This window comes from Nannospalax galili, unplaced genomic scaffold (assembly GCF_000622305.1).
Source record: "Nannospalax galili isolate Female #2095 unplaced genomic scaffold, S.galili_v1.0 scaffold471, whole genome shotgun sequence".
Lineage (NCBI taxonomy): Eukaryota > Metazoa > Chordata > Mammalia > Rodentia > Spalacidae > Nannospalax > Nannospalax galili.
In genome coordinates this window covers 878,183-905,911 of record NW_008330333.1, presented here as the reverse complement: position 1 = coordinate 905,911, position 27,729 = coordinate 878,183, and the positions used below count along the sequence as shown (strand labels likewise).

Sequence of the window (27,729 nt, the reverse complement as noted above, 5' to 3'; positions counted from 1 at the left end):
CCACTGAAGTCCTCACAGCTCAAGTCTTCTCTCAGCTGGCACACTGGGCTTCTCAAAACAAGGAACCCTGAGATGCTACCTGGGGCATCTGAAGGCGCTGGCTGCAGGCGGGGTTTTAAGGCCCAGGCAGGGGAGGAGCCTAGCCAAAGGCCTGGAGGTTCTGATTGGATAGCAGAGCCAGTGCAATGGGGAAAAGGGAGTTCACGGGATGGGGGCCCTCAGGGTGGGGTACCCAGACCAAGTAGAGACTAGAAAAAGAACATCCCTTCATGTGAGAAACAAAGGACAAAAGAATGGAAAGGGCAGGACATGCTGAGAAAAGGGACTAGGGAAAGCAGTAAGTGGCTTGGGACAGAGAAATGAGGCTTGAGCCTGCCCCTTCTCCTTTGCTGCCCCCCTAATCCACTCTTTGATTGTGAAGCAAACATGCCTCTTCTCTCATTATCCATTACAGTACACCACCCTTTCAGGAGTCTCAGGAATTCGATCTGTCTCCAGTCTCAGCTCAGTGGCCCAGGCAACTCCCCTGGGAGAAGCCCTGCCTCCACAGTTTCCCAGGCAACAGGTGCCTGGCATCCAGCTCAGGTGGCATCACCTAGACAACGGCCTAGAAAACTACTCCCCTCCAACACACACACACACACACACACACACACACACACACACACACACACACCTCAGCTCAGGTGTGCCTGTTCCACCCCCTGCTGTCGAAACCAGGGGCCTGAGCCAAGCTGCTGAAGGTCTCTAAGTGGCCTGATGATAAAGCTAGTGCTTCAGAAATCGAGAGGGGAACAAAGAGGCCCAGGGCAAGAAGGGGACAACTGGGACCCTAGCCAAGGATGTTCTTCCCCATACTTGCATGACTAACCAACCCAAGCCTAATCAAGACACGAAAGAGGTGGGCAAGTGCGTGAGGCCCAAAGGACTAAAATGTCCTTAAGCCAGCCTGCTGCCTTCCAGTCCATAGAAAAGACCCCTGCCAGTCGGTGACTCCTTTCATGGGGTGCAACTTGATCTCAGTTCAAATTCTGATCCTACCAGAGAAGATCATGGAAGGCCAAGCTTCTTAACTTCCTTGGGCCAAAGACCCATTTGAGAAATTTTAAAGGGCCTGTATTCCTCATGGGAACACAATCCTGTCAACATGTGCATATTTCACAGATGTCTTGCAGCTCATGAACTCCCTCAAATCCCTTCTTGGAGGCTAAGAGCTCCTGAGGACTATTTTTATTATTATTATTATTTTATTTTTTACTGGTTTTTTTTTTTTTTGGCCTTTTTGATACAGAGCCTCCCTATAGCCCCCACTGGCCTGGAACTCACTCTGTAGTCCAGGCTGGCCTTGAACTCACAGAGAGCTCCCTGCCTCTGCCTCCCAAGTGCTGGGATTAAAGGTACCACCACACTCAGCCATGGGCTATTATTTTTTTAAAAAAAGAAAGAAAGAAAGAGAGCAGGGGAGGGAAGGGAGAGACAGAGGGAAGGAGGGAAGAGAGAAAAGGTCCGGGCATGGTTACAGTTAATTCCAGTTCCAGCACTCCGAAGGCTGAGGTAGGTAGATCTCTGTGAGTTCCAGGCCAGCCTGGTCTACTAGAGAGTTCCAGGCCAGCTGGGGCTACATAAAGAGGCCCTGTCTCAAAAACAGAAAGAAAGAAAAAAAAAAGGGGCTGGCTGGTAACACAAACTTTTAATCCCAGCACTTGGGAAGCAGAGGCAGAGGGACCTCTGTGAGATTGAGGCCAGCCTGGTCTACAGAGCAAGTTCCAGGCCAGCTGGGGCTACAGGGAGACCCTGTCTCAAAAAGACCAGAAACAGTCTGGCCTGGTGGTGCATGCCTGTAGTCCCAGCACTTGGGAGGCAGAGGCAGGCGGATCTCTGTTGAGTTCAAGGCCAGCCTGGTCTACGTAGTGAGTTCCAGGACAGCTGGGGCTACATGGAGACCCTGTCTCAAAAAGGCCAAAAAGAAAAGGACCAAAAACAAACAAAACAAAAGATACCCAATGTCAACTTCTGGCTTCCACATGTACAAGCATGCATCTGAGCTCACACATAGGCACACACAAAAAGGCAGGGCATGGTGGCTCATGCCTGTAATCCCAGCACTCTGGATACTGAGGCAAAAGTAAGATCACCAGGAGCCTGAGGTCAACCTGAACGACAAAGTGAGACTCTTGTCTTTAAAAAAAAAAAAAAAAAAAAAAAAAGAAAGAAAGGGGGTGGGGGCAGGGTGCTGGAGTGATGGCTCAGCAGTTAACAGCACTTGCTATTCATGCAGAAGACCCAGGTTCAGCTTCCAGTGCCCACATCTAACAGCTCGGCTCACAACCAGTTTCCTCTAACTCCAGGTCCAGGGGGTCTGACACCTTCCCTCCTTTGGCCTCCTGGGCACCTGTGCACACTTGTTGCACATACATACATTCAAGCACACACACTTAAAATAACTTTTTTAGAAAAGAAAAAGGGATAGATATGAGTAAAGTTCATTTTAGGAAATGTCACCATGACACCAATAATTTTGGACAACAAAAACATGCTAACAAAAAGGGAGAGACTAGAGATATGACTCTGGTAGAGCACTTGCCTGGTATGCACCAGGCCCTGGGTTCCATACCCAGCACAGAAAAAAGACCAAAGAATAGGCATGAAAAATCCCTTCCCTTCACCTTTTTCAAAGAAGTAAGGGAATCCTTGAAGGTACAGGGCAAGACAGTCTCTCATCTAAAGTAAACACTAATGGCAGCAGGGTTGAGAGGCATAGACAGACAGACAGACACCTGGTTGGAGCATTAGGGGCTTCTCTACCATGTTTTTAAGACTTATAAAGAATTTTTTTCTATGTGTGTGTGTGTGTGTGTGTGTGTGTGTGTGTGTGTGTGCGCGCGCGCGCGCACAAGCCAGAGGACAACTTGCAGAAATTTGTTCTCTCCTTCCACCATGTGGGGCATGGGGATGAACACTGGTCTTCAGACTTGGCCACAAGCACCTTTACCTGCTGAGCCATTTCACTGTCACATATTTACAAAGGGTTCTAGCTTCAAGAATGTTTGGGATTAGCACCTAGGAGTAGAAGCATCGCTTCCAGGTATAGGTTTTTAGCACTTTTCATCATATTACAAAGGGATCTGTGACTCCCAAAAGTTTGAGAACTTCCCTCACCAAAAAAAAAAAATGCACTGAGGCCAGTACCAGTCACCTAGTCTGAAAGGTAGGCTGAGACCACCCAACTTCTTTCCGTTGGGAGGGGCTCCACAGATCCCAGAGTAGGTGGAGGTCTCTTTCCTTTTCTTAAAGCTGATATACTCTTATTATATTGTGTGTGTGGCATGTGTGTATGTACGTGGATACCTATGTGCCACATACAAGTGTAGAGGTGAGAGGACAAAGTGTAGGGGTCAGCTCTCCCACCATGTAGGCCCTCAATATTGAACTCAGGTCCATGGAGATCCCTTCTGCAGTTTTAGGGTCAGAGCTAGGAGGCTGTGCAGGTCAGTGGACAGTCTCTACCCCTCCAGTGATGGGGTCAGGTTTGTCCAATTCATCTACCTCTTGGTGCATGGATTTCACAGAGTAGTGTAAGGGGATGAATGACAAGAAGGGCAAATAGCAAACAGCCTGTCTGGGGGCTCCTTCTGAAGCCTTCCAGGGGCCTCCAGGAATCTGGTCACACAGGTTTGGGCAGGTATCTGAGGCAGCCACAAGCCTGGGTTTCTTTTTTTAAAAAACGTTTTTTTAAACTTTTTTTTTTTGGTCTTTTTGAGACAGGGTCTCCCTGTAGCCCCAGCTGACCTGGAACTCACTATGGAGACTAGGCTGGCCTCGAACTCACAGAGATCTGCCTGCCTCTGCCTCCGAGTGCTGGGATTAAAGGGGATTAAAGGCCACCGCACCCGGCTTTTTTTTTTTTTTTAACTTAAAAAAAATTTATTTATTATTTTCGTTTTATGTGTATGCATGTATTGCCTGCACATAGGTAAGTGCACCGTGTCGTGCAATCCAAAGAGACTGCCGGATTCCCTGGGACTGGAGTTTCAGGGTCTTCTGCAAGAACAACCAATGTTCTTAACTGCTGAGCCATCTCTCCAGCCCCAAGCCTGGGTTTCTAAAAGGGGCCACTAACCCTAATCTCAGCAGCCCCAACTATAGTTTCTTCCCGTGGCCCAAAGACAGTCCTCCTCTGGCCCCAGTTGGCCCCCAGGATATTCCAAGTTTGAAGACTAAATTTGGTATCTGAGATTGGGAGAAGACCTAGCTTATGTGGACAGGATGGTGACCCCACAAAGACATGTAGAACTTGGGAACATGGCCTCATGTGAAAAAAGTCTTTGCAAATGTGATTAAATGAAGGGTCTCAATATGAGGTCAACCTGGATTCAGGAAAGGCTCACATATGACAGATGTCCTTAGAAGAGGCAAAGATCTTTCCCTAGTATCCTAGTTGGTTATCCTACAGGAGACTTGGCCCATGTGTCTGACCAGTTCCCAGGCAGTGCTAGACCCCTGACATAGGCAGGTGCAGCTGCACACAACCCAGTAGAGGTAAGCATTGTTCTGGAGTGGGGATCAAGTCGTCCCCAATTCCTCTATGGCCCCAAAGCTCACCACCCTCTACACAGCAGCAGAGAAGTATACACACTGCCAGGGACCCACCAACCACTCAGAGGTCTGGGAGAAAACAGGTGTGGGGAAGAACCCCATATCCCTTCAAGAGCCTGGAGGAGAGACTGGGGACAGTCCCCAGTAGGGATCTAAGTGGGCTACAGTAGCCTGTTTACCATATTGGCCCTCTGGGGGGCCTAGCTGGGTATTCCTTCCCCCAAGCCCACCTGCCCACAGTTGTGTACCGGAAACTGGAGGGCTAAAATTGGGACCTAGGTAGACTGGAATGCTATACCATTGGTATGGAGAGGTGGAGTCCCACTGAGTTGTTAACATCTCAAAGGCACTTTAACAGTCCTCCAGAATCCCAACCCCCATCTCTGTAGACTGAGGAGATTGGGGAAAGTTTTCCCAATGCCTTATTCGGAGAGAAAACTAAGGCTCCCTCCACCACATCCAGTCCAGTCTCATCACAGAATAACTAAATAACTTCTTTGTTCCTGCCCTCACTGAGAACATCAGGGGCCAGAAGATTCAAGAGGGCAGTAGAAACCAGAGCTCAGATTACATTGTTGAGGTTGAAGAGGGTTAACTTGCTGTCTTCAGAGGGGAAAGTGGCTTGATGACCGGGGAAGGTAAGAACCCTCAGGCTGGGGAGGGAGTGGTCATGGATTTGATCAAAACACCTTATGTGCATGTATGAAATTCTCAATAAAGTATTTGTAAAAATTAAAAAAAAAAAACAACCCTCAGGCTACATCCCCTATTGTACCCAGAGGAGCCTGAAGACCCTTCTGGCTTTACAAGTAGAGAAGTCAGTACCCTGGCTCCTGAACCTTTACTGAGTGCAAGGTAAACCTGAAGGCCCCAAAATTCTGAGCAGCTTACTACTCACTTGCAATGGACAGGATACAAATCCACAGGGCTAAGGAAGCTAGGCAGCCTACACATACAGCAAACAGGGAGGCTAAGGCCCTGACTTCCAAGCCTGCTCTTTCAATAGGTCAGGCAGGCAGCAGGCAGGGCAGCTTCTCTCCCCTGCTCGGTCTCCCTTACACTCTCCCTTCAGGACCCTCACACCCTTCCATTCCCTCCTTGCCTGGACAGAACTACACATGCATGCTACTTTTTGTTTGAGACAAGAGTCTCCTTTTGCAGACCTGGCTGGCCTGGTATTCACTATGTAGGGTAAAGTGGCCTCAAATTCAGAGTGTTGGGATTAAAGACCTGCACCACCACACCCAGCTGGAAAACCACCCTTTACCTCCACATGCAACAAACTCCTACCCCAGGACCTCTCTGGACAAGTCACAAATGCCCAACTTCAGGTGTCTCTCTGGACCATAAAGAGAGAGGAGCTACCCTACCTACCTCCAGTGCACTTTCCTGGGTAAAGTGACCACTATGAGAACTAACTCAGGTAAAAGTATTCTGTCAAGCATATAAGGGCAGTTTCATTTGTATGCCTGGATGGACACCACTAACTGGGTAACAATTAACTTTATTATCAGTTTAGATCAGCTTTCAACCTGCAGCAGTTATGGCTCTCTAGCGTGGAGGGTGGGGGCTCCTGTCTAAGTGTTGTCTTTAAGAGGACACATTTGCTGTCCCTCTTGATACTGCCTGCTTCTTAGCAAAGGGAGGAAAGCTAGACAACATAAAGGAGAGTGGCGAGGCAGCAAGTCCATGGGGTGGAAACCAGGAAGGAAAAGAGGCCATAAATCAGAGAAGGAAAGACAGTCACTTGGAAAAACAGGCACATTATTTTCTTCCTGTACCAATGATAGCATGCGCTCTTGCCTAAGGGCTCCCAGAGAGAGCATTCACTGCTCCAGGGCAGTGAGGGACAGGGCCTAAAATATTAAGTTCTGGAAAGACAGGTAGGGAGGTTGGCTGGACCCACAGGGGGAGAAGACATGGCCTAAACCAGGCCTGGTGGCATAAGCCTACAATCTTGGCTACTTGGGTAGCAGAAACAGGATGACTCCAAGTTTAAGACTACCCTGGACTAGGGAGAAGATCTAGCCTGTGTGGACAGGATGGTGACCCCACAAAGATATGTGGAACTTGGGAATGTGACCTCATATGAAAAAAGTCTTTGCAAATGTGATTAAATGAAGGCTCTCAATATGAGGTCAACCTGGATTCAGGAAAGGCTCACATGTAATGACAGATGTCTTTAGAAGTTAGAAGAGACAAAGATCTTTCCCTAGTACCCAAGGAAGTGCAAGGTTCTGCTGAGGCAAGACAAAAAGCAAGTTAAGGGGACGTGGGAAGACTAAGTCTCTGGCTGCTGTTCACATTACCAAACATTGATTTTAGAACTCTGGCCACCAGCACTGTAAGAGGGCACATTCCTATTGTCCTAGGCCGCTTAGTTTGTGTAATTTGTTATTTTGGTCACAGAAACCTGATACACTAACTGCTCTTTTTGCTGATGGAACCTGGGCCCTCAGAGGTCCCCCAAGGTCAAGGCTGGCTTCCTGATAACTCCTGAGTGGCTGAAGAGGTTCGCCATCCACTTGGTTACCTGAGCCCAGGCCACCTGTGGAACAAAGAGAACTTTATATTAAGTTGTACTGGCTGCACAGAAACTGGCTGTGAGGCTGGGGAGAGGAGTTTCCACTTAGGCTGAATCAGCCTGGAGCTCTCCTCTCCCCCAGGGGATGACTTCACAGCCCTTGCATGTGATCCTCCTGCCCAGTATCGATTTTCCATCAACACCACTTGGGAGGTAGGGGGACCCCTGGATTTATTTCAGTTGAAAGTTTGACTCATAAGACCTGGGAGTTTCTGAAGGTAAGCAGGAAGGCTTTGGCCTTAACACCCACACACACCCTGGATAGGGGAAAATATGTCACTGGACACTGGCCTGAAACATCTTAAAAACTTGTTTTCAGCCAGGTGTGGTGGCGCAGGCCTTTAATCCTAACACTTGGGAGGCAGAGGCAGGTGGATCTCTGTGAGTTCAAGGCCAGCCTGGTCTATATAGTGAGTTTCAGGACAGCTGGGGCTACAGAGAGACTGTGTCTCAAAAAGACAAAAGAACAACAACAACAAAAAAACACTTGTTTTCAGTTCTGGCATGGTGGCTCCCGCCTATTAATCTCAGCATTCATAGGAGGTGAGACAGGAAAATCGAACCTAGCAAAGAAGCCCTGTCTCAAAAACCCAAAGCAAACAAAAGAACTAAGCTTTTGTTTCCATCCTCTAGACCTGCTGTCCCTAAACAACAGCTAGTTTATCAGCACAGTCTCAACCTAGGGCTACACTGCAGAGCAAAAGGTTGGATGAGGGAAAAAAGTTCATAACCTCTTTTTTAAAAAAATATTTTATTATTTTTATTTTATATGTATGAATGCTATGCCTGCATGTATGTAAGTGTACCCGTGTCGCGAATGCCCCCGGAAGAGAATGTCGGATCCCCTGGAATTATAGACAGTTGTTAGGGGCCATGTGCTACTGGGATTCAAACCCGGGTCTTCTGCAAGAACAGCCAGTGTTCTTAACCGCTGGGCCATCTTTCCAGCCTTTTTTTTTTTTTTTTAAATTGTTTTGAGGCAGGGTCTCACTATGGAACCAAGCCTGGCTTTTAACTCATGATCTCTTGCTTCAGTATCCTTAAGGTTGGGATTACAGGCATGTGGCACCAAAGAACGCTCAAGTCCCTAATCTTAAATTGACTGCCAGGTTTTTAACTTCTTTCTCCCGGAGGCCTGGCTGCTGTGAGGGCACTCTTCGCCCGAAAGTGCCATGGTCAAGGCAGGGACTCACCCGCCTGCAGCCCTGCGCAGCAGGGCAGTTAACTGGGCCGCGATAGGTAGAAGGCAGGCGGCGGGGGCGGCGGCGGGGGAAAGGCGGGCAGCGGCCAAGGCTTGCGGGACACCGGCGGCGACAGCAGAGTGAAGGGCGAAGGCCGAGCAGGCAGCGGCGGCAGCGGCAGGGGTGCGGGCGGCAGTGCAGGCGCCGGTAGGCGGGGCAGGGCCTGCAGAGCAAGCTCGGCGCCGCGGGGTGCGGGCTCGGAGACCTCGGGCGGCAGCTCGGGAAGCGCGAGGTGGACGCCGGGATCCCAGGGCGCCAGCAGCTCGGGGCGCAATGGGAGCGCAGGCAGCGGTGGCAGCTCCGCCAGGGCGAGCACCGAGGGCGGCGGCGGCTGTGAAGTCAAGCCCGGAGGCAACCCCGGCAGCGGCGGGTGGGGCAAGGACGATGCGGGCGGCGGGGTGGGCGTCAGCGACGCGCGGGCCAGCCGGGAGTGCACGCCGGTGCGGGCGAGCCGCGGGTGCGAGCGGGAGCGTGGCCACCGCGCCGCCAGCTTGGAAGTTGCCGCCACCCCAGGGCCAGGCCGACACGGCCCGCCGCCGCCTTAGCCCCTAGGCTCTCTCCGCCAGCCACGCAGAGGCCCAGCCAGCCAATTGGAGTGGCCTGCCGCGCGGGCTGCAGCCAATCAGGACCTGGTGCGCTTGCTGCCTCGTAGGAGATGCCAATGGAAGACCTCAAAGTGCCCCATCCAGTTCTCCCTGCCGTCCCTCGTCCCAGCCAATCACCGTGTCCCTTGGTGGCAGTGTCGCTGCCCGCTATCCCTGTGCCCTAGTGGAGCCTACGCGCCCCCACCTGGTCTGATGATGCTCTGAGCTGCTGCAACCTCCCAGCCTTGTGTCTTTCCAATTGTTAACTTACCTTAGTGACTCTCAGAGGGATGCTCCTCAATGAGGAGGTCAGAGTCCATGCAGATTGTCGTTCCTTTTAATTTTTTAAATATTTTATTTATTATTTTGATTTATATGTCTGAGTGGGTAAGTGTACCTGTGTCGTACAGGGCTTGCAGAGGTCAGAAAAAGACGTCAGATCCCCTGGAACTGGAGTTTGTTAACTGGACGGTTGTTAGCTACCATGTGGGTGCTGGGAATCGAACCTAGGTCCTCTGCAAGAGCAGCCAGTGCTCTTAACCGCTGAGCTATCTCTCCAGTCCCTTTTAACTTTTTTTGAGACAGGGTCTCCCAGGCAGGCATCAACACGCAGCTCAGGGTGGCCCTCCCACACGTGACCCTCCTGCCTGCTTCCACCTCCTGAGTGCTGGGATTACAGACCTGAGTGTCCATGACGGGCTCATTCCAGTTAAAGAAGGGAGTATCATTATTCAAAAACAAAGTTTTGGACCAGTGAGATGACCCAGCAGGTAAAGGTGCTTGCCACCAATCCTGATGACCCGAGTTAGATCCTGAGGAATCCACCAAATGGAAGGAGAGCACCAGCTCCAGCTAGTTGTCCTCTAACTGCCCAGGCAGGAATGAGATTGAGAGGGAGGAAAGGAAGGATGGAGGGAGGGAGACCCAAAATATTCAAAAGCCAAGTTTTGGGTGGAGGATGTAGAGTGCTTCCCTGGCATGCTTTCATTCCTTGGGTTCCATCCTCAGCATCACATGAACCAAGTGTTATGCCTGTTACACCAGAACTCAGAGAGATGGAGACAGGAGGATCAGAAAAAAAATCAAGGTTATCCTCAACTAAGTTCCCAAGTTCAAGGTCTCCTGGGAGGGAGAGAGAGAAAGAGAGAAAGAAAGAGAGAGAACATTTTTGTTAACATTCCTAAGGATTGTAAATGACAATCTTAGACTTAGACTCTAGTAAAGAAAAAAAAAAAATAGAGTCAAGTGTGATGGCTCAGACCAGTAATCACAGCAGAGTTGGGAGGTAAAGGAGGATCAGAAGTTCAAGGCCAGCCTTGGCTACATAGCAAGTTTGAGGCTACTCTGGGCTACCTGAGACCCTGTCTCAAAAAATAAAAAATAGGAGCTGGAAAGATAGCTTAGCGTTTACGAGCACTGGCTGCTCTTGCAGAAGACCCAGGTTTGATTCCCAGCACCCACATGGTGGCTAACAACCATCTGTAACTCCAATTCCAGGAGATCCAACACCCTCTTCTGACCACCTCGGGCACTGCAAAACAACAGGGAGCCCACCTACATGCAGGCATTACACTCATACACATAAAAATAATAATAAAATTGAAAACAACAAAAGGAACAGGAAAGGACTAATCTTCAAAATTGGAGTACAGGAACTTTTATTAAAACAGAGTAACATCAGAATGTTTCTAGGCTTAATGATATGGGTGGGGCTGGAGATGTAGCAAGTGCTAAGATGTTTGAGGTACATGATTCTATTTTCAGCATGGGGAGTAGGGGCTCTCATCCACTGACCTCACTGAGACCATGGGCATGGTGGTCACTGGGACCAGGTAGTGTTGGTTCACAATCCTTTTCTCCAGCAAAGAAAAATACCTTGTAATTTGGTATACATAGTGAGATGAGGAGTTGGGGGCTGGTAATTATTTGAGGTCAGTGCTCAATTGTACAACCTCTATTCTGGACCCTTCCTTGGAGGAATGTGTGTCCTTATTTGCAATCCCAAGAGGAAGAAGTAATGTGATCTAGTATCACGAGCTGACACAGGATAAAGACAAGTGACTGACTCTTAAACATGTTCAGAAGCATTCTGCAATCGGTAGAGTGTCTGATCTATTCATTTCCAAGAACCCTTCAGTGCTTATGAAGATGTTTGTGGGATTTGTACCCTAACTCCATCTAGAGAGCAAGAGACTCAAGTAGAAGGTATTTGTAATTGATTTTTCCCCCCTTAGTTGGTTTTTGGTTCTAGGGCCTGAATTCACAGCCTTGCACTCTCTAACTGAGGTACATCCTAGTCCCTGGTGTTTGTAATTTGAAATAATTTAGTTGTCCAAATTTGTAAGCCATTCTAAATATCTAATTTGTAATAAGGCATTAATCAAAAATGTAGAAGTTCATTTTATATCCAAATTGTTAGCAAGTACAATGATATCTGACTGTATCTGGAAAGGACAGGAGATTTTTGAGCCTGGTGTGGTGGCTCATGCCTATAATTTCACCACTTGAGAGATTGAGGTAGGAAGATCTGGAATTCAAGGCCAGCCTCAGCTATATAGCAAGTTGGAGGCCAGCCTGGGTTACATGAGCCTGTCTCAAAAACCAGAGAGAAACCAGGACCAGTAAGATGATTTGGCAGGTAAAAGTGCTTGCCATACAAAGCCTGAAAGATGACCTGAGTTTAAGCTTTGGAACCCACAGTAGGAGAGAGCCAACTCCCAGAAGTTGACCCCTGACCTCCACTCTCTAGCAGTGATATGCATGCGCCCACCCTCACACACACATCATACACACACACACACACACACTCACTCACAAATAATTAAAATAAAATTAACAAAAAGAACATGAAGTTCTTGTTTAACAACTAATTTTTTTTATTTAGCCTTTTTGAGACAGGGTCTGCCTATAGCCCCAGATTCTCCTTGTAGACTTAGCTTCACTATGGAGACCAAGCTGGCCTCGAACTCACAGAGATCCACCTGCCTCTGCCTCTCAAGTGCTGGGATTAAAGGTATGTGCCACCACGCCTAGCTATAACTTTTTTTTGGTCTTTTTGAGACAGGGTCTCCCTGTAGTCCCAGCTGGCAGCTGGCCTGGAACTCACTATGCAGACCAGGCTGGCCTTGAACTCACAGAGATCTGCTTGCCTCTGCCTCTGCCTCTGAAGTGTTAGGACTAAAGACGTGCACCACCAAGCCTGGCTTTATAACTTTATTTTTAAAGATATTTTTTAAGTCTCACTACATAGCCTAGGGTTGGCCTTGAACTCTTAATTCTCCTGCCTCAGCCTTTCAGGTGCTAGGATACAAGTGTGAGGCATCATACCCCACTTTTTAAAAAATGTTTATTTTTTTTTATTTTATATGTATGCATGCATTGCCTGAATGTGTGTAAGTACACACATGTTATGCAATGCCCAAGGAGGTTAGGAAAAGGCCACTGGAACTGGAGTTATGGACGGTTGTTAGCTGCTATATGGGTGCTGGGAATTGAACCCAGGTCCTCTCAAAGAGCAGCCAGTGCTCTTAACTGCTGAGCAATCTCTCCAGCCCCACACACTGCTTCTTTAATTACTTTAATGAATGAATTATAAACTAAAACACAAATTATAGGGTTCTTCTGCATGGTGTAAGCCCCCTAGGTCCTAGACCCCAGTACCTCAGAATGTGGCCTTATTTGGAAGTAGGGTCTTTTTTAGTTGCTGGGGATCAAACCTATGGTCTTGAGCATGCTAGACAAGTCCTATACCACTGAACTACATCCACAGCCAAAAGCCCCTAAATTGGACACGTTTTTCCCAGTAGACTGTGACCAAGTGAAACAGCTCCCTCAGGTCAGGGGTTGAGTCTGTTTGGTTGTCATAGTGTCTTCCATCTGGAACATAGCCTCTGGCACAGAAGTACATTCCAGTTTGATGAATGAGTAAGTGAGTAAATGAAGGAGCAAATGAGGTACTGTTAGACTGTACCACCTCCATCGCAGTTGGCACTTCTCCATGGCACAGGGGCAAACAGGGAATCATATGGCTTTTATTAATACTTCAGCCCAGAGGAGCTCCCAGGCTGGGCAGTGCCCCAGGCAAGTACCAAGATCCCTCCTGTGCTCTTCTGACCAGGCTCTAGTGAAGAGATCCTCAGGATGTGCAGGGGACTGGCTCCATGCTCAGCATTTCCCAGAAGTGCAGTGGCCTAGGAAGAGGCAGAATAGGATCTAGGGAGGGGTGGGCACTGGTGAGGTCTCTGAGATCATTATTCAGCAGTCTCTGGACCTAGAAGCTTGCTAGCATTGCAAGGGACTAACTGGGGACACCTGGAGAGGTAACAATGGTGGCTCCTGGGTCTTTTTTTTTTTTTTTTTTTTTTTTTTAATCTTTTTGAGACAAGGTCTCCCTGTAGCACCAGCTGGCCTGGAACTTACTATGTGCTGGGATCAAAGGTATGCGCCACCATGCCCAGCTCAGCTCCAGGGTCTTACCTCTATAACCATTTCCCAGCTGGTCATTGGTCTGTCTTCAGCTCAGGGCCCCCTACAACACAGATGAAAAACCAAGAGGCAACTGGGTCACCAGGGTACTTCTGCCCACCCAACTCCTTCACCCCAGACCCATGGAGATGCCCACTCACCAAAACTCTCCCAACCCAGCTCTGGTCTCAGCTGCTCATAGGTCCCTGGGAGGGAAGGAGGGTGAAGAGCTGAGCTGCACTGTCCATCTTTCCTGCCCCAAACTCAGTACAGTGTTCAGGATAAACTCAAGGCCTTCCCCTTAACCTTTTCTTTTAAAATTTCTTTTTATTTTTATTGTATATGAGTGGTTTTCCTACGTGTATAAGTACACCCACGTATAAGTGCACCCATTTCATGCAGTGCCTACAGAGGCCAGAAGAGGGTGTCTTAGCTCCTGGAACTGAAGCTAAGGACCATTGTTAGCCACCATGTGGATGCTGGGAACCAAACCTGGGTCCTCTGCAAGAAGAGTCAGTGCTCTTAACCACTGAGCTATCTTTCCAACCCCTGCCTTATCTTTTCTTAGTCCCTCCTGTCCCTGAGCCATTTCTCAGTATAAATATGCTGCCTCCATCCTCACATAGCTGTGTGTTGGGCCTGGGCTCAGGGCCCTGATGTCACCCAACCACCCCTACCCACATTCATTCATGTACCCCATTACCTGTCTGGATCCCAAGCCCTGCATATCCATATCCTGGCTTCATGGTAACCCGCCAAGGCTGGAGGGCCAGCCAGGGGGAGCCTTGCAGGGCCCCAGCCTGACCTGCAGGATAAGAGCTGGTATGGGTACCCCATCCCTTAGAACTGAGTACTCAGGAGGCCCCAGGCCCCCTGGACTTCAGAACCCCCTTGCCCCTCCCTTGCTGGGTCAGTTCTTACCATCTTTCTCAAGTGCTGGAGCTGCCACTTTAGGGTATACATGGGCCTCATCCTCGTGTCCTGTAAAGGATCAGTAATTACCTCCCAGCTCTCTAGCCATGTCTTATCCTCTTCTTTACTGTATTTGGTCCCCAGGGTCCAACTCACCATTCCTAAAACCATTAGCCGCTGGAAACCCTGAAGGATGAAAGAGAAGATCAGAGGTAGGAGTGGTGCTAGTCTAACCTCCCCCCACAATGCACCTGGCTGTAGGTAGGTCTCTGAGAAAAGCTCAGCTTCCAGAGCTCCATTCCCATAATGGAAACCTGCATGAGAGAGATTGGAGTGGGGAGGGGAGGGAAGGGACAGGGTAGCCAGGAAACCAGCTCTCCATGACAAGGAGATACTAAGGCTGACTCAGATATTAGAGGAAGAGCCTAGCCTGGTGGTACAGGCCTATAATCTCAGCTACTTGAGAGGTTGAGGCAGGAGAAGCAAAAGTTCAAGGCCTGCCTGAACTATGTAGCAAGATTCTGTCTCAAAACAGAAAAGAAGAGGCTGGTAAGATGGCTCAGTGGGCAAAAGTACCTGCTGCCCAACAGTGCCTGATGAACTAAGTTTGATCTCTGGAACCCATTTAAATTGGAAAGAGATAAAGTTGTCTCTTAACCTCCATATGCACCCCATGGCACATGCATAACCCACACACAATAATCATAAATTTAAAAAAATAGAAAGTTGGAGTCGGGCATGGTGGGGCACACCTTTAATCTCAGCACTCAGGAGGCAGAGGCAGGCAGATCTCTAGAAGTTCAAGGCCAATCTGGTCTACATAGTGAGTTCCAGGCCATCTGGGGCTACAGGGAGACTCTGTGGGGGGAGAGAGAGAGAGAGAGAAAGAGAGAGAGAGAGAGCGTGCTGAAGAGATGGCTTAGGGGTTAAGAGCACTGACTGCTCTTGAACTCAGGTTTGAATCCTAGCACGTACATGGCGGCTAATAACCATCCATAACTCCAGTTCCTCTTCTGACCTCAGTGGGCACTGCATGGCACAGTGCACTTACCATGCAGGCATAACACTCATACACATAAAATAAAAAATTAAATTAAAAAAAGAAAGTAGGTTGGGGTATTTGGCTGCTTCATCCACCTGGATCACTCTTTCACTTGCTTCATCTAACTAACCTAGTTTCCTGCCACCACCTCCAGGCAGCCTTCCCTGACTTCCCTTCTGAACAACTTTTAAAGATGCTTTCTTCCCATTTGCTTTTCAACTGTCACTCTACTCTTACCTGAGGCAGGATCATACCTGGCAATGGCCACCTTTGTGGATGAGTGGGTTAGCCAAGTGGGTGTTACATGAATAAAGAGTGGGGCAGAGACAGATATAGAGAGGGGCTGGTCATGAGATCAATTCCAGCTTGAGTTCAGATGGGCATCTAGGAGGGCTCACCAACTTTCTGCAGCTTGAAGCCACCACGGAAGCCTGAGGGAGAGGAGACTGGGTCAGGGATGACCCTGGCCATTGCTTCCCCTCTTCCTGGAGGTAGAAGACAAGGAAAGGGATAGGAAAGGAAATAGAAGGAAGGGGAGAGGGGAGCACAGCTTTCTCACCCAATTCTGTTTCTGCTCCATAGCTATTGAAGGGCTTGTAACTTGTGAGGAGAGTAGAGGTCAGTGATGAAGGGTGGAAACTTTGCTGACCTCCTTAGGGGCCATAAGTGGACCTAGGGGAGTCTGAGGAAGAAGAGGGAACAAGGGTGATGGAGAGGCTGATGCCTCTGAGACAGGGACAGAGCAGTTGAGGGTTTGTCCCTCTGAGATACAGGTTTGGGGACAGACAGACTAGCACCTGCTTTCTGAGGCTTCAGTCCCCACTGGATGACCAGGGTTGGTGCTAGGAAGTCAGGGGGGCAGAAGTGAGCCCAGCACAGAGCCTCTCTGAGCTTCAGCATCCAGACAGCAGGACTTGGGGCCAGTCCTAGTTCCTCCCAGAACCACATGCCTCCTGATACCCCCCAGCCCTGGCTCCACACTGACCTGGGAATTTGCCGTTCTGCCCTGGAGGTGGGGGCTGGGATTTTAGGCTCCAACCTCCTTCTTTATATGAAAGGACCCCTGGAGTGGGAGGCCCAGGGAGGAGTAGTGGAACAACTCCCCCATTGCAGGGACCTAGATGACAGAGGCAGATAAAGGAGTGCAAAGCTGGCTCCAGGCTGCTGCCTACCCTGTGCCACCCAGGGCAATTCATTGTTTGCAGTGGCTTCCAGGGCATGCTCAGCATTCTCAGGGGATATCTACTAGGTAAGAGACAGCTCAGATTATGTGGGCCACCCTGCTCACAGGGGGATAAGGTGGATCAGACAGGCAAGGGGCTCCTGCTACCAGCCCACCCAACCCTTCCTTCTCTCAGCCATACCCTCTGCCCCCCTGGTTTGAGTGCTCACCTGACTGGGCTGCCATCCCATTTCCATTGCTGTATCCTTGAGAAGAAAAGCAGGAAGTGAGGGGCAGGATAGGGTAGGGTTGGGAGGAGATGCAGGGGAGGCACAGGACAGAGGCAGAGGGGTCTCTTACCTGTTTTTGGAGGTTTCACACCCCCTCCCAGGCCTGGGGGAGACAGAGAGGTCTGGTCACATATACACACATCCTTCCCTAAGAGTGGACCTTCTGTCCTTTCTCTTCCTCCAACACTCACCTGGTGGGAGCCCCAGCCCATTCCCTGGCATGTACCCTGGGAAGAGAGCAGGCTGTAAGAACAGGGGCTGGCATGGGTGGGGGGACACCAGGGGATGCAAGAAGAGGAACAGAGAGGGCCTCACCTGGCTTTGGCAGTTTCCCAGCCCCTCCAAGGCCTGAAGAGAGATGAATAGAGCATGAGGGAGAGGCAGACCCCACCTTGCCTCTACCCCTTCCCAGGACTAGCTCTGCCTGTAGCACCCTATTACCCCTTTCCTGCTCCTCACCTGGCTGGGGTCCTTGTCCCAGGAAGGCTCCAGCTCTCAGCCCATTTCTGTACCCTACAGAGACAAAGTAAGGTTACCTCTCCTCCACAGGCCTTTCCTCTGATCCCTGGTATCTGGCCCTCAGTGCTCATCCCTCCCTTTCCTAGTCCATGGTTGATGGGAACTACAAGATCTGGGAGGCAAAGAGAGAGATGAAGGGCATAAGGACTCTGGCGGTGGCCAGGGGGAAACCTTAGACAGGGCATAGAGTGAGGATCCATCTGTTACCCTTCCAACCCACTGCGCCCAAACCCCTCATACCTGCTCATAGCTATTCTGAGCTGGAAGCAGGAGAAAGAAGTGAGCAGGGGGTGGAGCTAAGGTTAGGGAGGAAGGGCCCTTGGTTTCTCCTTCAGAGTTAGGCCAGAACCTAGAGACTCCCTTAGACCTGCCCCTGGCAGGCTGATAGGGGACAATGACAGGACAGCTGGACACAAACTCCCTCACCTGGCTGGACTCCAAGCCCATTCCCATTCCCAAATCCTGGGAATACAGAGGATGGAGGGCATTAATGAAGGGAGGGGAGCTCAAGGGTAGGGGAATAGGCAGCAAGAAAAAGGCTGGGACAGGCTCACCTGGCTTTTGGGGTTTCATGCCCCCTCCATAGGCTGGAGGAAATACAGGGAACAGGTGAAGGATCCTGGGTTCCCTGCTCTGGGCCTCCCCAGAAGCCTGGCCGTGCCCCCACCCCACACCTGGTCCATAGCCATTTTGAGCAGCAGTGCCTGTGGGAGGATAGGGGAGATATTACAGGTGGGCTGTCTGGGAAGAGTTCTGGATGAGGAGTCCCTTGATGTTCCCCATCTCCTTTCCCCATGACCCCCCCCCCATGACCCTACAGACTTCCTTCTATTCAGGAACTAAGGGCTGGCCTCAGAGTAGGCATAGATAACCCTACCCACCCACCCCAATGTGCTTAGAGACCAAGGGTGGTAAGGACAGAAATGGAGAGAAAGGACACAGACTGTTCTCACCTGGCTTCTGAGACTTCCCTCCTACTTCCAAACCTGGCAAGAGACAGAGAGGGGCTGACTGGAATTGAATAAGGGAACCCCCTCAGCCCTCTGTCCTCTTGGTACCTGTCCCCAGCCCTTCTCCCCACCTGCCCCATCTCCCAACAGTACAAGACCCATGCCCAAAAGTCCACACCTGGCTGGGCACCCAGTCCGTTTCCATTGCCATATCCTAGGGGGAGAAAGGGGTGAGAGGCTCAGGAGGAGGCAGCTTCTGAGATAGGCAAAGAATAGGAGGCTCTTCCCTCCCCTGGCTCCTGGTCCCTAGCTCAGAGGGTTCATACCCCTCCCAACCCTGTGGAGGGAGGCACAAAAGCTAAGCCCCAGGCTAGAGCACCCATCTGCCTACCACTTTAGTGGGCTCTACCTTCATGGTCCCTGTTCTGGCCCTCTAAGAGGCCTGGCTCTGCCCTAAGGTCCTCACCTGGCTGGGCTTCTGTTCCAGGGAAGGTCGCAGCTCTTAGCTCATTCCCATATTCTGAAGAGAAAGGGAGAGAGGCATGGTGGGGGTGCTTATGGCTTCCAGGGTGCATGGTTGGGGGCTGGAACCAAAGTAGGCAAGATTCACCTGGCTTCTGGGGCTTCATACCCTCTCCAAAACTTTCAAGAGACATGCACAACAGATAAACCCCAATAATACCATCTCAAAGTCTCCCAGTCCCTCCTGGTCCCTGCCCTTACCTGCTCCAAATCCATTCTGGGCTGCTGGGCCTGTGTGGAGAGGAAGGTGGGATTTGGAGTTCAGCTGAGGTAGAAATGAAGGTCTCTAAAACTAGAGGCCTAGAGTCTTGGAGGCCTCCTCCCAGCAACCCCTCAATTTTGTACCCACTCTGCCCCTCTGAGGCCTAGGAGGGGAGCGCTGACGGACACCCCAGATATGGGTCCCCAAGTTGCCCATCTCACCTGGCTGGGCTCCTAATCCATTCCCATTCCCGAACCCTGGGAGGACAAGTGGAAAGGGGGAGAAGAGGTAGGAAGTAGTTCTGAAATTTGGGGGAGACAGAATCACTGGTAGGAGTGAGGCTCACCTGCCTTCTGGGGCTTCACACCCCCTCCAAAGCCTGAGGGGGAAATAGGGATCAGATGAGGATCCAGGACTATCTCTCTCATAATCCTAACATCCTAGTTCCATCCTCTCCCAGTTCCCTGATACCTGCTCTATAGCCATTCTGAGCTGGGGTACCTGTGTTGAAGGGAGGCATGAACAAGGAGCAAAAAGCCCACAGTTAGTTCCACCTTCAGAGCCAGGTCAGAAATCCCTCAACCCTCCTCCTCATTCACTGGCCCTGCCCTCCAAAGCCTGGGATGGGAGGGTAGTCTGAAGGCATGCAGACCCCATCCTAGAGCCCACCACCATCACCTGGCTGTGCTTCCAGCCCCAGTCCATTCCTGTTCCTGAATTCTGGGAGCACAGAAGGGTGTGAATAAGAGGAGAGGAATTCAGGGCTGAAGGGACAGGCAGAGAAACAGGCCAAGGCAAGGCTCACCTGGCTTCTGGGGCCTCACACCTCCGTAGCCTGGAGGATATACAAGGAGCCAAATGAGGGATTTGGGGTTCCTATTTGGAGGCCTCTCTAGGAGCCCCACCCTGCCCTCACCCAGTCTGTAGCCATTCTGAGGTGCAGGGCCTAGTGAAGAGAAAGAAATAAGCTCTGAAGATCCAGACCTGTTTCTAGAACTGCCCAAGGTCTGGAGCTCTACCTCCAGCTACCCACCAGACAGCTAAAAATGAGCCTTTGGGAGGGGGGTGATTCTATGTGGCCATGAGCTCTTTCCTAACACCATTCTTGTTTCCATTCCCATCCTGAAATATAGTGGCCTATGAGTGTCCAAACCCACAGTACTTTTCTTTTTTAAAATATTTTATTATTTTTTTATTTTGTGTGTATGAGTATATTGCCCGCATGTATGTAAGTGCACTGGTATTGTGCAATGTCCACAAGCTCAGAAGAGGGTGTCAGATTCCCCTGAAACTGGAGTTATGGTTGGTTGTTAGCTGCCATGTGGGTGCTGGGAATTAAACCCAGGTCCTCTGCAAGAGCAGCCAGTGCTCTTAATTGCTGAGCCATCTCTCCAGTCTCTCCCACAGTGCTTCTGACACTATAGACTGTTACCCTGCCTCTGTTATCCCCAGGTTCAGGGCTCTGGCAGTCCCTCACTCTCTGCCCTATCCCTCTGATCTCCTCTGCTGCTTCTCAGTCTCCAAGTTTTTTTCTTCTGCTCATGCTCTAGAAGGAGACTGTTCCTGTATTCTGTAATGGGCCTTTAACCACCTTCTTGGGTCCAGCCTCTCTATAGCTGCCTGGATCCTTCCTTGGTTGTCACAACCAGCCAGAAAAGTGGCTTCCTCCTTCATCAACACTAGCTCCTACCTTCTTGGCCCCTGAGCCATTTCTAGAGCCTGCATCCTCTTTCTGTGGACCTCTCTTCACTGTCCCTCAAGCCTCCACTAATTTTGAATGGATCATGGCCAACTCATTGGCTTCTACCTCCTTTGTTTTAGAATGCTCAAGATGACTCTCATTATCAGCCTTGGTATCATGCTGTTGTCCTATCTACCTGTGCTGTGTGCCCTGGGCTCTGGGAGGAACAGGCTTCAGCACTTGGCTACTCTAGAAGAGTTGTGATCCATGGACTAGTTTGTTGAATGGGTGTTTGCTGTGTGAGGCTAAGTTGGAAGGTCAGTAGGTGGGTTTCACTTGGCTTCTGGGGTCTTAGTTCTCCCCCAAGGCCTGGGGAACAAGAGAGACTGGTCAGCCCCCACATTAGCACTCCCACTCACAAAACCACAGTGCCTCAACTGGCTGGGCTCAGGCTCCTGGGAAGGCCCCAGCTCCCAGCCCATTTCCATTCCCAAGTCCTGGGAGACAGTCAGGAAATAAAGGGAGATCAGGAACCTGATGGAGTGTAGGTATATGAAAACAAGAACAGGTACAACAAGGGCCTCACCTGGTTTCTTGGGTTTTCTGACTCCTCTAAAGCCTGAAAGAGACATTAGCAATTCAAGCACCCTCATCTCCAGGCTGGCTTTCCTCCAGGAACTCAGTCCTGGGCTCCCCATCTCAGTCCCTGTCCCCTCTTTACCTGCTCCAAAGCCATTCTGAACTACAGGACCAGATGGGGGAAAGAGGTAGTAGACACAGGAAATGTGAACATACTGAGGTACACATAAGGCCAGGGATGATCATTTCCTGACTCTATCTGCCTTGCTCATGGACCTATTTTCTCACTCTTTGAATTCCCTCCTAATTTGACCTGTAAGTTCTTTTTGTTTGTTGTCTATTTGTTTGGGTTTTTGCTTGCTTTTGTTATTTGTTTTTAGACAAGGTCTCTGTCTGGTAGCCCAGGTTTGCCTCTAACTCACTATTAGCTGAGAATGACTTTGAACTCTTCACCCTCCTCTCTTCACCTCTCAAGTGCTAGGATTTTAGACTTGTGCCACCATGCCCTTTTTTAATTTTTAAATTTTTTTATTTTTATTTTTTTGGTCTTTTTTGAGACAGGGTCTCTTCTGTAGCCCCAGCTGGCCTGGAACTCTCTTTGTAGACCAGGTTGGCCTTGAACTCAAAAAAATCTGCCTTCCTTTGCCTCTGCCTCCCAAGTGCTGGGATTAAAGGAGTGTACCACAACACCCAGCATACCCTGTAGTTTTGAAACTGGGTTTTGCTATGTAGCTCCTTCTAGCCTGGAACTCACTATCTTTGCCAAGCTGGCCTGGAACTTTTGATCCTCCTGCCTTGGTCTCTTGAGTGCTAGAATTACAGATGTGAGACACTATGCCTTACAGGAGTTTTGGTTTTTGGTCTTGACTGTAGGTGAGCTCACCAGCCTGGGTATAGTTCCTCAATCAGGCCTGGCTGAGGAATGCACTAGGAGTTTCCTTGAAAGAATGATCTTCTAAAAGCTTGGGCTTCTGGGCCCCAGGGTGTGGACTCAGACTTGACCTCTCTCTCAAGGCACTTACCCGGCTTCTGAGTCTTCATGCTAGCTTCTAAACCTGGGAAAAGACCCAGGAAGACTGAGCCATGTGCAGACCCCACCCAACCCCCCATTATCCTCCCAGAAATCAACTTTCTTGGTTCCTTATTTCAGCACTGGAGATTAACTTTAAGGCCTCATGTATGCTGGGAGGCGTGCTTTACCACTAAACTATATCACCAGACATTTTTTTTTAACCTTTTTAAATTTTAGTTACTTATTTTGGTTTTTGAAACAGTCTCACTATAGAGGAGTAGCTGGCTTGGACCTCACTATGAGGCTGGCCTTGAACTCATAGAGATCCACCTGCCTCGGCCTTCTGTGTGCTGAGATTAAAGGTGTGTGCTATCATGTTTGACTATTTTAATTTTTAATCTATTTTTAAAATTATTTGACATTTTTATACATGTATATAAAATTAATTGTAGTTATTTTCACCCCATTGCCTTCTCTTATCGTACTCCCATTGTTTATTTATTTATTTTTTATTTATTTATTTATTTTTGGTCTTTTTGAGACAGGGTCTCTCTGTAGCCCCAGCTGTCCTAGAACTTACTATGTAGACCAGGCTGGCCTTGAAGTCACAAAGATCTGCCTGCCGCTGCCTCCCAAGTGCTGGGATTAAAGGCGTGCACCACCATGCCCAGCCCATTATTTATTTGATTTTAATATTAATTTTTTTTATATATGTGAATATTTTGCCTGCAAGTATGTTAAGTACACTGTGTATGCAGTGCCCTTGGAGGTCAGAAGAGGGCATCAGATCCCATGTAACTAGAGTTCATGATGACTGTGACTCACCATGTAGGTGCTGGGAATTGAACCTGGGTCCTCTATAAGAGCAGCAAGTGGGGGCTGGAAAGATGGCTCATTAGTAAAGAATACTGACTGTTCTTGCAAAAGACCCAGGTTCAAATCCCAGCATCCACATGGCAGCTAACATCTGTCTGTAATTCCAGTTCCAGAGAATCTGACAGTCTCTTCTGTTCTCCACAGGCATTGCATGACACTGGCGCACTTACCTACATGCAGGCAATACATACATACACATAAAATAAAAATAATAAATAAAATATTTTTTAATTAAAAAAAAAAAGGAGCAGCAAGTGCTCTTAACCACTGATCCCTCTCTCTAGCCCCTATTATTTTTTGAAACAAGATCTTATATAGGCCAGGGTAGCCTTGAGCTCCCTAGGTAACCTAGGATAACCTTGAACTCCTAGACCTCCTGCCTCCACCTCCCAAATGCTGAGGTTATAGGTACATACCACCAAGCCTAGGATTAAACCAGGGCTTCATGTGTGCTAGGCAAGCATTCTAGCAGGTGAGCTATATCACCAGCCCCTGTTTTTCATTTTTGAGACAAGGTCTCCCTAAGTTTTCTAGTCTGTCCTTGAACTCTCTCAGTAGCCTAGACACATCATGAATTTCTGATTGTCCTCTTTCAGCCTCCCAAGTAGCCGGGAGAACGGACTTGCGCTACTAGACCTGGCCCCAGAAATGAACTTTCTGCCCTCCCAGTCCCTGACCTTTCCTAGATCCTCTCTCTTCCTCACCCCTAGATCCCCAGTTTGACCTAGGAGCCCTCATCTGGCTGGGCTCCAACTCTTGGGAAGGCCCCAGCTCCTCTTCCATTCCCATTGACAAACCCTGGGAGACAGAGCAGGAAGGAATAAGGGAAGGCCAGGCCAGGTAGGGGTGGGAATGGGCTGGATAAGAACATTAGGACAGGGCAGGTCTCACCTGGCTTTGGAGATTTTGTACCCCCTCCAATGCCTGAGAAAGAAATAGAGACCAGGTGAGGAACATTGAGCTCCCTAGAACCCCCAATCGTAGCACATGCCCCCCAACTTCTCCCCTCCCTTTCTCTACCTGGTCCGTGGCCATTTTGAGGTGCTGGGGCTGTGTGGGGAGAGAGAGGCTGCAGCCAAGCCAATGTGACGCTAGGCTAACGTGGTCTAGACCACTCCCATGGTCTACCCACCAAAGGCCTACAACAGTTCTCTCAGGGAACATGCTCAGAAAGCAGCCTAGACAGCCTTTCTGGAGACCGCTTCTCAAGCCACAGGTCTAGCAGGCATTGAAAGGACTCATCTTTGGGAGTTAACATAGTGACAAAGATGGGGACAGGGAGATATGGTACATAGAGATGACAGAACTGAGCTGGCAATATTGCTTCATAGGGGGCAGAAAAGATGGCAGAGCAGGAGACAGGCAAGGGGCAGGCCCTCCCCTCACCTGGTTTCTGAGGTGTCATTCCCCCTCCCAGACCTGAGAGAGACAAAAGAGGTTGACATCAGACCCTATCCTAAGAGTAAAGGTAGGCCCTGGGCCCTCTTCACTCTCTTCTCTGCAGCCCCTGCCTCAATCACTTTCACCTGGCAGGCTTCCTGCCCCAGGAAAAGTACTGATGCCCAAGCTATTTCTGCCACTTAAACTAAAGCCTGGGGAGAGGGTAGTAGACTATGGGTGGGCACATTAGGGGAAAACAGTAGAAATGAGCGGAGATGGAACCAAGATATGGGAAGGGCAGGATCTCCACGCACCTGGCTTGGGGTTTTTCCCAACTCCCAGGCCTGGGTGAGATGAAGGGCTGAATTTTGCCCTTTCCCAGAACCCACCTCTCTCCTCCTGGTCCCAGGGCCCTCACCTGACTGAGCTCCCATCCCCGGGAATGTTCTAGCTCCCAACCCAGTTCCATATCCCAGTGGCGGCAGTACCAGTGAAAAGAATAAAGAGGGGGCAGGGGCTCCAGAGAGAAAGGGACAGCCTGGAGAGTGTTCTCACCTGGCTTCTGGGGCTTCACATCCTCTCCAAAACCTAGAGAAAGAAGACAGATGAGGGGACCCCCAGGGCCCAAGCCTCCCTCCCAGACTCCATATCCATTCTGAGCTGAGGGGCCTAAGAAGGTGATTGAAACCCAGCTGAGTGACCCTGACAGTGAGACAGGGTGCCTTGTTCTCCTCTTCCCAAATCTGACACCAGAAGCTACCTGTCGTTTCTCCTGCCCACCTTTCCTAAGTCACCAGTTCTGTTTCCCTGAGGCTTAGGAGAGCTAACCAAGTGGCACCACACCCCAACCAGGCAAATTCAGTTCCCTCAGCACTCCGCCCCCCTCCATCTTCCTGCACTTCACCTGGCTGGGCTGCAGCACATGGGAGAGCTTCTGCACCCAGCCCATTGCCATTGGCAAAACGTGCAGGCACAAGGCAGGGAGTAGGGGAGGAATAAGGGGGAGACCACAAAGGTGGGGAGTGACAGGCAGTATCTGAGGAAAGCTCACCTGGCTTTGGAGGTTTCACATCCCCTCCAATACCTGGGAAAGAGATAAGGGTCAGCTGAGAGTCTTAGGATTCCCCCATCCCAAGGACATCCTCAGAATCTGGTTCCTAGCTCCCCACAGCAGTCCCACCTCTACCTGCTCCATAGCCATTCTGAACTGGAGGACCTGTGGGGAGAGAAAGAGCTGAGCTGGGGAGGTGTGGATCCCAGGTGAGGTGGGGGCATGGGAGCCTTGGACTCCTCCCTGGGACCAAACCAGACACCAATAATCCTGAAATTCTCCCCCACCCCCATCTTTCACTAGCTCTTGACTGAAAGGCAAGAGAGGACACCCAAAATGCTACCCCCAGGCTGGGTTTTCAGCTGGTTGTTTCAGTTCCTGAATTCTGGAGGAACATACATATGGATGTTAGGGGTGTAAGAGAGAGATAGGAAAATAGAGCTGCACTGGGGCAGGGCTCACGGGGCTTCTGGGGTTTAGCACTCCCTCCAAAGCCTGGGGGAGAGACCAAAAGCAGGTGAGTGACCCATGAGGGGTCTCTTTAGAACCATCCACTAAGCTCACAGTCATTCTGAGCAGTGGCCCTTTCCACCTTCTGGGACTCTGTTCAGATTCGAGGATTCGAGGACATGGAAAAGAGCAGGCATAGTATAAACCATCTCTCCTTCCTTCCCTATCCCTAATGCCCAGTGCCCAGTGAACCCAGGGGACATATGGGGTCATCCTGGCCTCCTTTCCTCCCTCCCTCCCTTCCTGTTTGTTTGTTGGCTACAGAGTCTCACACTGTAGCCCAGGTTTGTCTAGAAATCACTATGTAGCCGGCTTATGCTGACTTGAACTCTTAAGCTCTAAGTTTGAGGATTGCGGGTATGAACCACTACACCCAGCTTCCCATGTTTCTGAAATGTCTGCTTGCTTGTATCAACTTTCCCTGCTGCTGTCCTGTCCTTTTTTACTGGGGAGCAAGACCACAGTGCCCTGCCCCTTGGCCTTCAGGCTCTCACTTTAAACTCACTTGCTCCCAGTCCACTGCGGGAGCTGTAGCCTGAAGGGAAAATGAATTTAATTTAGGGGGAATCAGAAGGATAGGAGCCTCTGGGACACTCTGCCCACCCCTCAGACAATTTTACCTGATATATAGCCATTTGGGCTCCCAAAGTCTGTGGAGTTGGGGAGAATAAGATTAATTTAGGGGAGAGCCAGAAGGTCTAAATGTGGAGGCCACACTTCTGTTTCTCAACCTATTTCCCCTCTTATAGCAGGAGGGGTAAGCATAGAGCCAGGGGAGCAGTCTGGCAGCAGGAACTGAAACTAGGGTCCCTGGGTATGGAGGAAGGTGTCCAAGCTGTACCCCCAGATATTTGGGGATCAGAGCCCACTTTGTCCTCCTCTCCAGTCTTAGTTCTGAGGGTCTTTGATTGTTTCCCTTGATGAAAATCCCCTTCCTCTCCCCTTCTCATCCCCTCTCTTCACACCTCAGATCTCAGAGAAAGGAATTCCTTCTCTCAGCCCTAGAATCACAAGTCTCTTCATGACATACAGCCTCACCTCTCACAGCCCCTCAACCCTCCAATTCACTCCTGTCCCACCTTGAGGCTCCCGCATTTCTGCTTCCAGAGCCTCCCCTCTCTCTCCTGTCACAGCCTGCCCTCCCTTCTAGACCAGCTCCAGGCCCCTCCTCAAGGGGCCCCATGTTCTGAGGAATAAAATTCCCAACTCATCCAAGAGTATGGGTGTCTCTACCCTTGAGCAGATATTGACAATGCTGTCTCCTGGGAAAACAGGGAGGGCCTTCACATCTGGAGTCCCAGAGCTGAGGAACATCTACAACAGTCCCCAAACAGCTCCCAGACCCTCTGGAGTAGAGGAGATGGGGCCCCTCCCCTAATCCCAGTGTCCAGAGGGCTACTTACCTTTCCCCAGGTTAGGAGGGAGTGGGGGCAGTCCTAAGGAAGCAAAGGGACCCCAGAGATTGAAAGGAGGCAAGACTATGCCCTTAGAACCCTCCTCATCTGAATTCTCTGTTATCCCAGATTCCCCATACCCCAGTCCTCCCTCCTTCGCTCACTCTGGAACCCAGGC

General features: G+C 50.0%; 1 long non-coding RNA gene across 1 annotated transcript; it reads right to left on the bottom strand.

Annotated features, from left to right (window-relative positions):
• Positions 1–18,809: 18,809 nt before the first annotated feature.
• LOC115072432 lies at positions 18,810–19,572 on the bottom strand. Its single transcript, XR_003851494.1, has 4 exons — positions 19,540–19,572; positions 19,415–19,447; positions 19,068–19,097; positions 18,810–18,864 (listed from the first exon to the last, which is right to left on the bottom strand). It is a non-coding gene; the product is annotated as an uncharacterized LOC115072432 (long non-coding RNA).
• Positions 19,573–27,729: the final 8,157 nt, after the last annotated feature.